At 40.7% G+C, this 13807-nt stretch overlaps 1 protein-coding gene across 5 annotated transcripts in view; it reads left to right on the plus strand.

The window, feature by feature from the left end:
* The first annotated feature begins 5368 nt into the window (after positions 1–5368).
* The window catches only part of LOC112979764 (heparan sulfate glucosamine 3-O-sulfotransferase 1-like), a 59553-nt gene continuing 51114 nt past the window's right edge, over positions 5369–13807 (plus strand). For 2 of the 5 annotated variants that reach the window (XM_026094187.2, XM_026094183.2), the window contains exon 1: positions 5369–5638. The gene's annotated coding sequence lies outside the window, so the exon portion shown is untranslated. Of the gene's footprint in view, positions 5639–5851; positions 6155–13807 lie in introns of those variants that run through there. The other 3 variants (XM_026094184.2, XM_026094188.2, XM_064514070.1) reach the window with 2 other exon arrangements.

The following is a 13807-nucleotide window of genomic DNA, read 5'->3' on the forward strand; positions in this document are numbered from 1 at the left end:
GACAGCTATACCCAAGAGTTGTAATGAGGTTTACCTGACCTAAAATTTTACAGCATCATAAACCACACTTCAGCTGAAACTTCAGGGCCAGATCTCCAGCAAAACAGTAAGGTTCAGTGTACTGGTGTAGTGAGTTTTCCTCTGATGTCTGTCTTATGTCTGTTCCTCCAGAAGCCAGGGAATGTATCAAGGTTGGGGAAGGCCATGGCTGCAGCAACACCCTCTACTCTGGCTAATTGCACAGCTTCAGGAGGGTGTTCAAAGCCGGTATACTGTACATGCCAGCCGTGTGTGCTGCTTACCTTGGCTGGGTATAGATGATTCAAAACTGCTTTCAAGGTGAAGGAACTGCAAAAGCATCTTAATTTTACTTTTAGTTACAGTAAGTCCTCTGCAAAAGGTACAGCTCAGCTGGACCAGCAATTTGGAGTAATACCTTTTGAACCATCTTACTCTTTCCTGAGACTGTTCATTCACCCCTCCTAGTTGATCTCTTTTCTTTCTTCAGTTCACCAGCTCTTGGTGATTCAATTTAGAACAGTGCAATAGCCATATGAGTGAGTGTATTTAAAATCAAGGGCAATTTTAAAAATCAGAAATAAAATATATGGCAAAGTGTTTCAGCTTCAAAAATGATCTACGCTTTTTTGGAATGGCCTCATCAATCATTCAGGAGTGACAGAATCACCCCATTTTTTGAAAAGAAATTCCAGTCATCTTTGAACACCATTGACGTAGTCTCAGTAACTTGTTTGTCATTTTAATATTAATAAGATTTTGTAACAGTCTTTATGACTTCAGTGAGCAAAAGTCATTTCATAATTAAATTACAATACACAATTACTAAATAAACATGAGGGAAGACACACTTCTCTGGAGTCTTTCAAAGGTTAGTACTGTATGAATACCAGATGCTGCAGATGTCAAGCCCTGAGGTTTCATATGATAAAGTTCCTGCAAGTTTTATGCTAATAGAAATCCACATTTGTGTAGATAATCTCACTTTGTTATAAAGCTGCAGAGAAAATGTCTTTGGAGAACAAGGAGCTGTTATGTCAAATTCACTCTTAATGAACTCTAGTGATTTCAGCATAGAAAGATAGATTTGGCCCTTTTTTTATCAGATGCTTAATTCACTTATGAAATTAATTGAAAATCAAGGCAAAAGACACCTTTCATACCTTGGGTTTTACTCTCTGCTTCAGATTGAAACAAATACTCAAACCATAATTCAACTGAAATCACAGTTTCTGTGTAGTGGCCAGAATTAATCATAAATCAAGCCAGCTTCATGAACCTTACTGGATGAATAACGGTGACCAAAGTTTAAGTTTTAAGTCCTGAATCAAGCAAATGTCATATAGCCTTCAGGCCACAGATATTTCACATAGCTGTACTATTATCATTTGCTTTTATTTTACTAAATCAGAACTAACCCTATCATAAAACACTCTTCCTTCAATATAACTCATCTTCAGTATAACATCTAGAAAAGAGTCTAGAAAATCTCTAATGTTCATATTTTTATATAAACTACTATAATTAGGAATTTCATGTCAAATACAGTGAGTCCTCAGAGAAAATTCAGTGAGTGAAATCCTAGCCCTGCTGAAGGTTATAGCAGAATTTCTTCGATTCTTATGTGATCAAGATTTCATCTAAAGTCTTTGGCAGAGATGCACTGGGAACTAATGTCTAGATGACAACACTGAAGCCTGAAGTAATCCATAGTGTTAACACACATATAACTTGAAAAATATCCACTGAACCTGGGTCTAGATAAATTCAAATGTTGCAGTTTTGGAACGGTGCATCCAGATGCAATAAATTTGACCAGCTTATAATACCAATAAGGGATCAGGAAAGATGTTGATCATTTAGTAGAATCACAGAGTTGTACCTTAGTAAAAATAAAAGTTAATAGAACAAACCCAGCCTTTGAAACTTTGAATACTTTTACAGGCACATAGCTATACAGAAGTTCATGAGATGCCTCATGAGTCTAATTGCCCATGTATTTGCGTTCTGTGATAAGGAATATGGAGAAATTCCAAAAACACTTAGAAGAAGCAGGTGAAAAGAACGGAAAACAGGCCCTTCCTCTGCCCAAATTAGCCACAGTGAATTTTCTTTGAGTCATGGTCCTAGTCCATTTTTAAGTAGCAGATCTAGCACAGCAGATACACTGGACCTTCCCCAGGCTAGACATACATGTATTTCTCCTCTATCATTTTAATTGTGCTGTACCTTTATTCGTCTCATCTCAAGAATTAGTCTTATTATTATAATATTTCTTACTATTTTCCCTAGTTATCTTAGAAAGACATAAAATGTGAAATTTACTGTTGTCTCCCAACTTAATGTCATCAGTGCAGACAAGATATTGGAGCCAAGAAGTGGGGTTATACTATAAAATAACAAAATTCAAGATTATACACTAGGGCCTAATAAAAATTTTTGCTATAATCTGATAGTCTGAGTCAAGTCATAGGGCAGGAGAAAAATCTTGTTAGTAGTGGGCACAGGAGGAGCTATAAGCAGCAATACAGGACAGCCATGAGAGAAAGCAAAGGCAATCCTATGCTGTTTCAAACTGTTTCAGTAGAGAAGAGAGACTCTTAATGCCATTATTCATGTTACTAATAACAGTTTACTAAAATGCCATGTAAAACTATGTCCATCGGTGATTAAGATAGACTAATTTAAACTGTAGTAGGCCACAGAGGTCTTTAGGGAAATAGAGAACTTGTTTTATGAAAAAGATTAAAGAGGACCTGCTTCAATTAAATGAAAACTGATTATTGTGCATAAACACATCAGAAGTTGAAGAGAAGAGAAAGAGTAATATCACTTATGGACATTATTGACAAAGAAACAAATGAGACCACTTCTAATCAGTTAGAAGAACGATGCTGAAGAACAGCCTTCAGTATCACTAGAGAAACGAACTGATTTTAAAATGAACCACAGGATTACAGAAGATATTAGATGATGTTGTTTGCTGAAAAGCTAGAGATTTGGCTTGGTGACTGAGTCATTTGACCCTAGTCCCATATTTTTCCAACTTTTTCATGTTAGAACTGATGTACTCATGTGAAACTTTTGATTCTGTAAAAATGATTTTTTTCAATAAAAGCTAGATAGAACAGTTCCATCTAATATTACAAAATTATGCTGAAACACCAGTAGTAAATGCAGAGAAGAAATACAGTAGCTATAGCTAGAAGCAATCAGGAAACAATGAAGAAAATTGAATTTACATGAAAAGCAGACACCAGAATTAAAAGAAAAGTTTATTTCATCAGAATATTAATCCAGGACACAGGCTGGTAGCTTTTAAAAGCAAAACCAGAAATAGCTATTTCTGACAAACCTTTGTCAGATATAATTAGGTTATGAAAAATAATGGGATAATTTTATATGCTTAATTTTAAAAGTTTAAAATTAGCTTTTACCTGTGTTCTTATCCTACAGCGAGAATGCCTTGAAATACATGGGAATCCTGAGTTGATGCTAGGAGAACTCACAAATGTGAAGAAAATGTGAAACTTTTGAAAAAGAGGGCAAATTTTCCTTTGCAGAAGGTGAATAAATATTATATTAAAAAAGAAAATTCAGTTGTAATACTCAAGTGTTATTGTGCTAAATGTGTAGTCTAAATGCAGTCATTGAAGTATGAAACATAAAGATTTTAGTCCTGCTATAAGTGCAAATCACAATGCAACCTCAGCTGTGGAGTTGCAAGTAATAATTCTTTTGTATACAAGTAACACAAAATCTAGCATAATGGGAAAGGAAAAATAACAATAGTATGTCGTACAAATGAAAATTTCCCATAAAGCGGGCTCTACCTTTTCCTCCTATTTTCTTCTCCTTTCCGCTTACACAGCGTTATCCTCATTTGTCTGTGATTAACTAAGGGCTTCTGACAATTCGGGGAGTCTCTCTGTGTACAGCTTACGAATGCTGTTTGATACTCAGGAATCTCTATATATAACTGTGTCAGACTGCAAATTCTTTCCTTCTGTGCTAATTGAAAATCTACGAGAGGTGACAGGAGAAATTTTTGCTCCTGGCATATGATCAGTAAAGAATTGTTAAACTTTGATAATATTCTATTCAAATACAGTCCCTTGAAGAACGAAGATGCTACCAGCTAGGCAAACCTGCTTTTACAGACGAGGTGAGGAGGCAATAAATAGGTGATAAATCATCTGCTCTGCACAAGTTTTGTTACCAAATACAGGAGCTACCTGACAAAGTAGATAGGATGCTGTAAGAGAAGCTTCTCTTGCTCAGTGTTGCAGACTGAGAAAAGATAAAGAAGTAAGTACATCTGTTAGTAAGTAGTGGAGAAGGATCCTGGACTTGCAGGACTCCTACCTGTATTTGGAAGGGAAAATGAAGGCAGAGAAATGCAAAGAGGGTCTAGCCTAAACCCACCCATTGCTTGCGTTAGGCCCTCGCTTAAGGATTGTTCTGGAACCCTTAAACTCTGGGCGGCTGCTTCCCCCCAATGCAGTGCCCTGCAAGGAAGAGCACTGAGGTCCAGCATACCCCGAGCGTTGGACTTTTGAAGCTTAAATGAGTGGGATTTGAAGAAGTCAGCAGTAACATGGGAAAGCCCCCGGCCAAGATGGGCTGTGGCGGACCGGGGAAGGAGCTCAAAGCCTGCACCTGCACGCCAGCACGTGGGGCTTGGGGGGATCCAGCTCAAGCAATTGGGAAGTGGCCGGCCAGTGTTTTTACCACAACCGTGGGGTTTGGGGCTGCATCTGTGCAAAGAAGCCCTCCCCGGCTGGCGTGACCGAGGGAAGGTGGCCCTCAAGCACCCTCTCTGCCTCAGTGACTTTCGCACTGCTGGGGCTCACTCCCCTCTGCCACTGTTTGGGGGGTGGCTTGGGGGCTTTGGGGCACTTCTCCATGGCCAAGGCACCTGGCGGATTGCTGTAAGGCAGAAAACAAGGACTCGTCCCCCACTGACCGTGGCCTGTCACAGCTACTGTTTGCCATTGACCGGGGCCGGCAGCGCCCCACACCCCACACCTCCAGACTGAGGAGAGCGGCGACTGAAGGCTACTTTCGCGGCCGGGGGCCATTGCAACTTCCCGCCGTTGCTCCAGCCCCTCTCGCTCCCGCCCCACGGGCGAGCAGCCCCTGTGACCGCGCCGAGGGCGCGGCGCGCGCCGGCGGCCGTTGGGCCCTAACCGTGCCCCGCGCGCCCGCCTCGCCTCGGGGGAGGGGGAGGGGGCCCGGGCCCGTCACCTGCCCAGACTCCTCCCCTCCCTCGGAGCCGGCGGGGCACCGGCCGCCGCCGCCAGCCGGGCGCAGCCTCCCCTCCGCCCGCCCGGCGCGGCGGTGCGCGGCGGCGGCGCCATGTGGCGCGGGGCGCGCTGCGGGACGCTCCCGCGCGACCCGGGGCTCCCCACCCCCCGCTCCCCGCTGCGTGCCGCCTCCTCCGGCCGCCGGGGCTGATGCATTAACCATGATGTGGCTGCCGGTGATGCGTTTGTGCGGAGCAGGCAGCGCGGGCGGGTGAGCGCGCAGAGCGCCGGCCCCTCCGCTCCGCTCCGCGGAGCCACCGCCAGCCGCGCGGAGCCGAGCCGCGGCCGCCCCGCTCTCGATGGCGCCGGAGGAGGTAATGGGAGCCGGGGCTCGCCCCGCTTCCCCGGCGGGCAGGGCGGAGGGGCGGCGGGGCCGGGCAGCGGTGACCGGCCGGGCAGGGGGGGACGCGCGCGTTGGTGCCCGCGGCGCGGAAATGGCCCTGCCGGCGTAGCCGTGCGGGAGCCGGTCGCACTTTTATCGCCGCTGTCAGAACCGCTGTGACTTCAGCAGTAACGACGCTGCACCCCCTCCCGCCGCCGGGTCACCCGCTCCGCATGCGAAATTAAACGCTGATAACCCATTAGCTTCATGTTCCCCGCTTAGGCGGGAGTGATGAGCGCTTGCTAATTAATTTACATACGAGGAAATTATCTCTGAAGGAAGGAAAGCTTCCCCCTTGCACCTGCTCCGTCGAGACTTGTCATCTGAATGTGGAGGAGAGCTATAAATCATGTCGCGTGTGCGCGGCGGAGCCGGCTTCCGCGAGCCCTCGGACTGTGTGTCCCCGTGCTGAGCTTGTGTTTCCCGCTAGGAAAAGGCTGAAACTCAGGTCAGGTATAAACCACCTCATTCCATTTACAGCTGATCTGTAGTTATTTATTGTGGTTCTAAAGGGGATTTTTTCCCTTCTGCTGATTAAATAGAAAGTACTTTTAGAGCATGTAGCAGTCATTTACGCAGTGTATCCTGAAATTTCTTGCAGAGTTGGAAGTGGTTGCCAGTCAATTTAATAATGATACTTCAGATTCATGTATGTCCTGTTATGTTTGCTACACCTGGAAAAAGTGAGAATAACTAGGCTCTTAAATCTTATTTTCAATTTCCAGTCAGTGCAAAATCATATTTTCTGATACACGAAATGGAGAAAACTCAGAGTAGGAAGACCACAACTTCCATCAGAAAGGTTGACTTTCTCAGGAACAACAAAATCTGTGTGTTGTTTTTATTGATTATTTCCATCGTTTGAAGAAACCTTTACAAATGTGATAAGCTACTTCAAAGATTTTTGCTTACTGCTTCTGGGGCAATACTTTGATAGTTCTTGATACTCACCAGTTGGATGAGCTGAACTGGGGAGAAGTGCCATTCATTCTGATGCTTGTTTTGAGGGATGCTTATTTCCGTGGCTACTATTTCTTCCTTAATTAGGAAATGGGATTTTTGGACTGGTAAGATCTTGGTTTCGTATTGTAGAAATTATTAATAATTGAATCTTACTTTTATGACGTCAGTGAATTTTCCTATATTTGACTAGTTTTGTTGCTGGAAAAGCTAGACAGATTTTGTTACTTCAGACAGGACTGATTTAGATCGGAGTTAATTACATTAGTAGCCTATCGTATTTTCAGTAATGCTGTAAATGGCAAATATTATTAAGCTTTGTTGCTCCAATTATGTATAAATACTGCTTTCTGGTTAAATAGGAAATGTTGTGTGTTGTAGTTTAAGACTGCAGTAAGTCATGTAATCTGAAGGAGGGAGTTAAGGAGGTTGTGTTCTTCAACAGTGATTTTTAAGTTTCCAAAGTTGCAGGTTTATTGTAAAAGTGTGTGTGTATAGCAAAAGAGGGCTATACTAGTGACATAAACTAATAACCCAGAAACCTAAGAGGTAAGAAAAAACTTACCAGCTAGGCTATAGCCTAACCACTGAATATGCTTACTTTGAAAGCAGGCACATCTGCAGTAGTTGTCTCATCACAGTTCTACAGCTGTAGAATAAGGGAACCAAAAGCAAGCACAAGCCAGAAATAAAAAGACAAAATTTTTAAAGGAGACTAGTAAGAGGGGAAGAAACATTCTGAAATGGAGTCTTTATGTTAAATCCATTTGCTGCAGTACTCAATGTTGTTTTTGAATAAAGTCATACTCAAATATACAGCAGTTTAAAAGATTTAAGGTGGAGGCCTCTGTCTAATCTATAAGCAACCAATTAACAAAGATTTTATTGTTGAAGATCCAGTTTACTGCAGAAAAGAGAAAGCAGGGCACAAATGACAGTCAATAAAGGTAGACTTCATTAGCTTTATCTTTGGCTTGGAACAAGAAAGCAATTTATTTTCTTCTCTACAAGTCTTCTAAGTGGAAATGCCATCATGAACAACACTGCCCAAAGTGGTCTGACTGTACTGAGTGGTGGCCATCTATTGGTCTGAGAGAGTACTGTAATAGAAACACTTTTTCTGTTTAACTGACGTTGTTCTGGTCTGCGCTCTGGCTAAGTAGATCACACACAGTGTGGAAGTGCTGAAAAATTAGGGGTATGAGCAACTTCTGTCATTGCTTGAGTATTCATTCCTGTGTACACAAGTGAAATACATGTTTGATTGCCAAAGTGTGGATCAAGTTATCTTGGAAGTGCATTTACTTTTCTTCTGTTCTGAAATGAAAAAAATCATTGGTCAGCCAGAAGGATGTAGGGAAACATATTTACAGTCACTGCCCTTTATTGTGCCTACAGTAACGACAGAATGGGGATCCTGGGCTCAGTGACTTCAGTAAATGACAGATCCACCTGCCTTTTGAACTTTTGCAACAAGTTGAGTGTGCTTTTTCAAAGTCATGAAGTCAGTGCTGCATGTTTCTTGATGAACACAGTTTCAGAAGAAGCCGAATGGAGCAGAGTTAGTGGGCTGCAACATTGCTTAATTAATGTGTGAATGATGTGTAAAATCACTGTCTGACATCTGGTCCGTATTTGTGGTCATGCTCTCTCTATATTCTGTAGCTCTTTTTGAATTGCATATTGCTCTTTGGCACTTGATATAAGGAAAGTTTTGAGCAAGTTGTTTGATGATTAGCATAAAAGTAGTATGTTTTGGGGGGGGTAGCTGTATGTTTTAACAGAGATTTATGTGAAGTTTTCAGACAGCATCGTCAATAAAGAAAGGATAATGCCAGCATCTTAGGCCTGTATGTACAGAGTACAATCAAATTCCTTTTTTGGCTGTTTATAGTAAGTAGGAATCTGTTAAACTGGCAAGGATGACAAATATTTAATGAAAACCTAAGAGGCAGTATTATTTCAGTATGTTTGCAATGCACTGCTCTGTTTAGTTGCTGATTAAATGTTTTGATCTCAAGAAGGGTTTCAAGCCAGCTTTAGTGGAATATTCTACAAAAACATGTAAGCTAGTGAGGTAGCGGGTTAAGTCTTAAGACTCTTTTCTTCAAAGGTTAATTGTAGTCCTCTTATAGCCCCAGTTGAACTTTAGTGGGAATAAAACAACTGGGGTGGGAGGGAACAGGATAGGGAGCAGTTCTAGTAATAGTAACACAAGGCTGAAGAAGAGGCTTTCCCGAGTTAGGCAAACATGTTATCTAATCCCCATCATAAACTCACTACAGTCTACCTTAATGCTAGTTAAGTATTTTGCCCTGTTGCTCTTTTTGGAAGGATGTTTCAAAACCTCTCTCCTAATGTTTAGAACTCTCTTCTAGTTTCTGGCCAAAATACATCCTTTGATTCCCAATTTTTCATGTGTCAGTATTGTTCTGTAAAGAGAACCCCTTTCTTGGTGTGTACCCTTCAGTATATTATAAACAGTGATCATGTGCCTTCCTCAGCTTTCATGTGCTAGATCGAACAAGCCAAAGCAAGCGCTTTTTAGTCTGTCTGCTAAAATAGAATAAATGGGAAGATACAGAGCCTAGTAACATGGTTCTCCTGTATTCTGAGCATGGCTCACCTGGTTCAAACACCTTGTTGGTGACGTGTTTCCTCAAAGTCTTAAATAATAGTGCTTCATATTTATGAAATAGATGTTTCTAACTGATATGTGAAATAAGTGGAAAAGCTAATAAGAAGACGTGCTGCAAAGGCTCAAATAACTGGAACTGGCATAAAAATGTCCATACATTTGATAAGTTACTGTTGTTTTGAAACCATACTTTATTTTTTAGGTGTTTGAGTTTTTTAAATGTAAATAGTAATTTCCATTAACCTTATTTTTTCCTTCATTTTGACACCACAACTTTTTTTTAAGCATTTCACTGGTGTTGTTTTTGCTTAATCCCAGAAGTGTAACAAGGTCTCTGGGGAATTGTGATGGTGTAATATTACTATTAAAATTTTAGATTGTAGATAAGAAAACAGAGTATGTCATGTGAGTGATGCATTGAAAATTCAGGATAAGATGTTTAGATTATCATACTAAGTAGCACTAGTTTGCCTTTATGTATGTAAGGAAGCTGCTTACACAAACAATCAAATGGATATGTAACCACAGAATTGAGGCAATTGGAAGGGACCTCTGGATATTGCTTGGTCCGACCCTCCTGCTCAAAGCAGAGTCAGAGCAGGTTGCTCAGGACCATGTCTGGTTGGGTTTTGAGTATTTCCAGGGCTGGAGGCTTCACAACCTCTCTGGGCAATCTGTTCCAGTGGTTGACCATCCTCAGAGTAAAGAAGTGTTTTCTTATTTTCAAATGGAATTTCCTGTGTTTCAACTTGTTTTGACTTATGTCTCTTGTCCTTTTACTGGACACCACTGAGGAGAGTCTGGCCCCATCTTCCTTACTTCTTCCCATCAGGTATTTATACACACTGTAAGATCTCCCTCCAGAGCTTTTTCTTCTCAATCCCAGCTCTGTCAGCCTCCTTGTATGAAAGATGCTCCAGCCCCTTAATCATCTTTTTGGCCCTTTGCTGAACCCACTCCAGTACGTCCATGCCCTTCTTGTACTGGGGAGCCCAGAACTGGACCGAGCACTCCAAATGTGTCTTACCAGTGCTGGGTAGAGGGGAAGGATCACTTCCCTTGATGCTGGCAATGTTCTTCCTACTGCAGCCCAAGATACCATTGGCTGCCTTTGCCACAAGGGCACATTGCTGGCTCATATTCAGCTTGTTGTCCACCAGGACCCCATGTCCTTTTCTGCAAAACTGCTTTCTAGCCGGTTGCTCCCCAGTCTTTCACTGCTGTATGGAGTTGCTCCTCCCCAGGTGCAAGAGTTCACATGTCCTTTTGTTGAGCTTCACGAGATTCCTGTCAGCCCATTTCCCCAGCTTGCTGAGGTCCCTCTCTGTACAGCAGCACAAACATGTGGTGAGTCAGCCCCTCTTCCCAATTTTGTACAGCCTGCAGACTTGCAGTCTCTCCCATCATCTAGGTTATTAATGAAGATGTTAAACAGTATTGGCCCCAGAATCATTCAGCTGAACCAATTACCAATTTTATGTTGGAACAGTACAAGGGCTTTATAAATATATGTTTGCTGAAGGTGATGATAAAAACTTGAAAATAATGGCACCTGTGTTCCACATTTCCTCTTGCTTTTCCCTGTTCACCTGCTTTGCTGGCAGCAGAGAACAGAAGAGACATTGGACTACCTTCATTGTAAGTGAAGGTTTTAAGAAGATCGCTGGGTGATACTCAGTGCGCTGTTTAAGCTTGGTCTAGGTCAAGCTGTTTTACTTCATGAAAACTACTTCAGTATTCCCTGAATAGAGTTTTCTGCTGGCTTACAAGTCATCAGTGCATCTGCTTCTAGCTATAAAGCTGCATTTTCTTTGTGTGTGCATGTAGACAGATGAGGAGAAGGAACCTTTTCATCAAATGAAGGCTTCCCATTTACAGAATACTGCAAAGGGTAGAGAAAACTTAAAATACTGAAACTGCTGATTTTTCTTTTTTCTCCCCCTTGAAATGAAGATACAGTGTCCTAGGGACCTGGTGATGAGGTAAGTATACTCTTGGCTTAATACCTTGACCTTGATTTCAAGAAGCAATCTAGTCTTTGATTCTGAATTCACATCCTATAGGAACTCCATTAGAAAAATCGAAGAATTTTGCTTCTCCTGTATGATACCAAGGCATCTCAGGATGCCTCCAGAATTTGGAGAGAAATCACTCTTGCTTTTAAGCTGCAGTGAACAGTTAGGAATCGCAAAACTGCTAATGGGCACCTGTGAAGGTGCGCAGCTCTTTCTATACCTTGATTTCCAAAATTAATATAAATGCGTATGTCCATCATCTCAATTTCAGAAAGATAATTTTGAACAGAACAAGGGAGAATATCATTTAATTCTTTTTGCCCACTGCCATTCCTCACAGACTGCTAACCATCCATTTTGTTTATTGTATTTAAGTCTCCGGAAGTCAGCTTAAAAAGTAGTTGCAGAGGGGAAAGAAAGAGATACCTAATTCAACTTTGTATAAACCACAAAAAAACTTTTTTTTTTTTACAAAGTTCAACCACAAAATGTGTTCTAAGAATATATGTGTTTACAATGGGATCTTAGTTGATATCTGTAAAGCGTGTAGCATCTGTGACTGCTATTGTCATTTGATAGCCCCAAAATTTCATAGCCCAAGAGCAAGAGAGAGGGAAGATAGATTGTCTTGATAAATGGCAGAATAGAGTGAGTAGGGACACCATGTTTCAGATGTGAGTGAATAAAATTTAAAGTAATTGGAACTCTGAGCAGATCTTTTTATTTTATGTGTAGAGAGAAACCAGGCTACTTCTGGCCTTCAAAACTTAGCATTTATATAGTGCTTCCTGTGTACAAAACACTTTATGGACACTAATGATCTTCATTATATCCTCTGAAGCAGGTAGATGATCTTATTTCTACAAATGAACAGTGTAAGACCAGTATATTTTAGATGTAGAAGCCTGATAGTAGGTATCTGAATTTGAATTTTGATTATAAATTTGTTCGAAGTGTGCAAAGGGCAGAATTCATCCATCAGTAAGTACTTACCATAGCTATAAAATCCAGCTCTTACAAGATACTCTCATTTTTAAGGAACAAAGATACAGGGTTTCATTATGAAAGCTTGAATATTAACGTCATGTTGCTGTGGTAATGGAGTCTATTCAGATGTAGTTTTTCCTGAATTAATATGTTGACTGCTATTCCAAATGAATTTTTAAGGTTTTTCTATTTATACAGACTAGATCTTTAATTTACAAACAGTATGTCTGATTTAGCTTCCATTTTGGTGGAAAGGTGGTCACATGTGAGAAGAAGAGCTTGTCTCTTCTGTCTCAACTCTCCTTGATTGACAAACCTTCTTCCCCCCAGCAATCAGTTGACAGTGATCAGTTTGAGGATTATCTCTGGAAGGAAAAGGTCTACAGCTTTACTTCAAAAGTAAGATTAAAAAGAAAGTAGCTGTCATCTATTTCTCCGGCTTAACTAGTTAAAGTCAGCCATAAAAATGCCATATACTCAACTAAGCTGTTCTGTGCCTTTTTATACTTAGGCAGATCTTATTAAATGAGAGGTGGTCAACTCTTGAGAGTTACGGTTTGTACCAGAAAATATAAAAAACTGAATTTTGGCTGGAACTTTAGAATTTATTTTTAGTATTTCTAGATAATCTCTTCTTTAAAAATAAGCCTTATGCAGATATTATAATAAAATATTTTATCTTGTGACCTTCACATGTAAGAAAATGTAGATAGTTCTCTGTTTTAAAAGAGTTTGTCTGATAACAGCTAGACTATCAAGCATTTTCCAAACTTGTCACAGATTAATTCTGAGACCACTGTGATTCCCACTGCACGATTTATAAAGGAAAGTACTGTCAGGTTTAAGACGGAAAATCATTTGCAATTGTCAGCTCTGACACTTTCTAGTGATAGATTCCTTAGATTCAGTATAATGTCTTGGTTGTTGAAAATATACATTTAAAAGATTTTTTTTTCTAGGTCACAACAGTTATGGACATCTTTTAGACCTAATCCCCAAACATTAGGTTATGTCAGTCTCAACAAGATCAGACTCTGCTTCCTTCGTATCACATACTACCTATAGTTTATTCTGTATATATATAGCTTAATTTAGTTAGAAGGGTTTTGAAGGGTTTTTTAAAATTAAATAGATTAAAAAAGCCTTAATTTACAGAAGTCGGCTTTATGACTTTAGTTTTGTTCTGTATTATTAAATGTTGAACCTTCCATGGTAGTAGTTTTGATAACCAGTGCCTCCCTGATTTTCTGACTATAGTATTTTTCCCCCTTGTATAGTAGGTTAGTGAGATATCCCTACAATGCATAGACTCTTGTGTGCTTCTAGGGCTTTCTAAGTTCAAAATCTGACATGTGCACTGGAGAATGAAGAAAAAGAAAAGGCTTGTTATTTTCATACTCTACTGCGTTCTTATATTAGCTCCAAGTTTCTGAATCTCACTTTGAGAACCAGGTCTGCACACTGCAAGAAACCCAGGAGATTGTGCCTGTTTAACAGGTTA

Source organism: Dromaius novaehollandiae, chromosome 6 (genome assembly GCF_036370855.1).
Source record: "Dromaius novaehollandiae isolate bDroNov1 chromosome 6, bDroNov1.hap1, whole genome shotgun sequence".
NCBI classification, from domain to species: domain Eukaryota; kingdom Metazoa; phylum Chordata; class Aves; order Casuariiformes; family Dromaiidae; genus Dromaius; species Dromaius novaehollandiae.